We start from the raw sequence: 1,790 nt of genomic DNA, 5'->3' as shown, positions 1-1,790 counted from the left end.
ACGTTTTCTGTGGTTTCTCACTTTTTCTCTCAACTCAAAACCAAAATCGGAGAACTTGAAGCTCACCCTTGTCCTTGCCATTACCTCTTGAAGCTGGAATCCGTGAAATCTTGGCGCACCCTTCCGTTTCTCGTCCGCCTTCGTCGCTGTTAGAGCCTCATTTTTCTTCCAACAGAAACATCGGTCTTTATCATCTACATGGTTAGTTCTTCAAACTTCGACTTTACTGATTAACCTCTATTAATCTCGTGAAGAACTGAAGGACTCATCCTCAACTAATTTGTGAAGAACCGAAGGACTCGCCCTCGCCATCACCAGAATCTGTGAACTTCTCCCTCGCCATCGCTGGAATCTGTGAACTCTGCCTAATGTATACATGTTAGTTGTTGTTGATTTAACTTTGTTATGCTGTTAATCAACATATTTGTGCTGTCAAATTCTGATTTAGTCTATTGTCATCGATTTAAGTTGTTAATCAACCGATTTATGATGAACTGGTGATGAAGTATATACTCGAACCTATTGCTTCACATTGAAGACACAAGTTTCTTCACAAATCAACCGATATTTCTATTGGAAAATTGAGTTTACCTATTGCTTCACATAGAGATGAGATTTTACTTTACAGAATAGTTATTACGAAAGGAATGAAAGCCCATATTTGTTTTTCAACTTTGGGAATCAAATTGTATTTCTTGACTGAATCATTTGGTCTTCCTACAGAAGTTCAAGTACTGAATAATCTCTTCCTGATCAAGATCAAGCAGGTCCTTCATGGTTCCAAACAGTTACAAATTCATGGAAATCAAGATTTAATGCTATTTCAATGAGGTTAGGATTTCCTAAAAATGGCATGATTTTGGACAAAGTCACTAGTTCCTTCATAGTTCAAAAATAATATCTTCAACTCGGTTAACCAATCAAATATTTCATTGGTTGTTTGCAAAAGTGAGTAGTTACATTTTCATTCATTCATGTTGTAATATTTGCTTTTCTTTTCACTTTTGTAATGATTTTTTGTAGGTTGTCATGTACCTATATCCATATATGTCGTGTAGAGGGAGAAAATTACCATTTGGTCCTTAATAAACAGTGGGGGTGGGAGGGGTGGAGATGGATTAAACACATGGTTTAATATTTCACAACTATATTTTTCTATCTGATTGTGAAAAAAAACCTTCATATAGAAACATAGATTTGGTATGGATAGCATACGTTATTAGTTATTACTGGATTGTTTGGAGGATTTGTGTTGAATTATGTGCTATACCATTATTATGGAGAGAGCTTGATATTGGGTTAATCACAAGAATGACCATAACTCGATCTCATTCCTGATTGAAGAAAAGTCTCATTCTAAACTGATTATGCTTATTTTGGATGATAAATGGTTGTGCTTGGTAAACTTATTAAGTTATTATTGAACTTGTATGCTTATTTACTTATATTTTAGTATTAAAGTTAGATTTATAAAATTTTGAATTATTTTTTTAATAATTAATGATCCCCGATTAATCCCTCGATTAATCCCTAGACCCCAATCCACTGCCTAGCTAACATCTAGCGTTTTCTGCAATATATATATATATATATATATATATATATATATATATATATATATATATATATATATACACACACACACACACACACACACACACACATATATATATATATATATATATATATATATATATATATATATATATATATATATATAGCTTAAACTGCTAATCTTACTGTTAGTAGGCCTCATTCACGAAGCCGATCTATATGGGGGGGGGGGGGGG

At 33.3% G+C, this 1,790-nt stretch overlaps 1 long non-coding RNA gene across 3 annotated transcripts; it reads left to right on the top strand.

The window, feature by feature from the left end:
- On the top strand, window positions 1–1,388 carry LOC145038985 (uncharacterized). Of its 3 annotated transcripts, none has more exons than XR_013679668.1 (4): window positions 1–201; window positions 289–378; window positions 724–831; window positions 1,024–1,388. It is a non-coding gene; the product is annotated as an uncharacterized LOC145038985 (long non-coding RNA). The 3 variants fall into 3 exon arrangements; XR_013679669.1 differs by having other exon boundaries at window positions 724–948; XR_013679670.1 differs by having other exon boundaries at window positions 469–831.
- The last annotated feature ends 402 nt before the right edge of the window (window positions 1,389–1,790 follow it).

This window comes from Lactuca saligna, chromosome 4 (genome assembly GCF_052625555.1).
Source record: "Lactuca saligna cultivar CGN05327 chromosome 4, ASM5262555v1, whole genome shotgun sequence".
Lineage (NCBI taxonomy): Eukaryota > Viridiplantae > Streptophyta > Magnoliopsida > Asterales > Asteraceae > Lactuca > Lactuca saligna.
The sequence above is the reverse complement of the archived record's forward strand: the minus strand, read 5'-3'. Positions and strand labels throughout refer to the sequence as shown.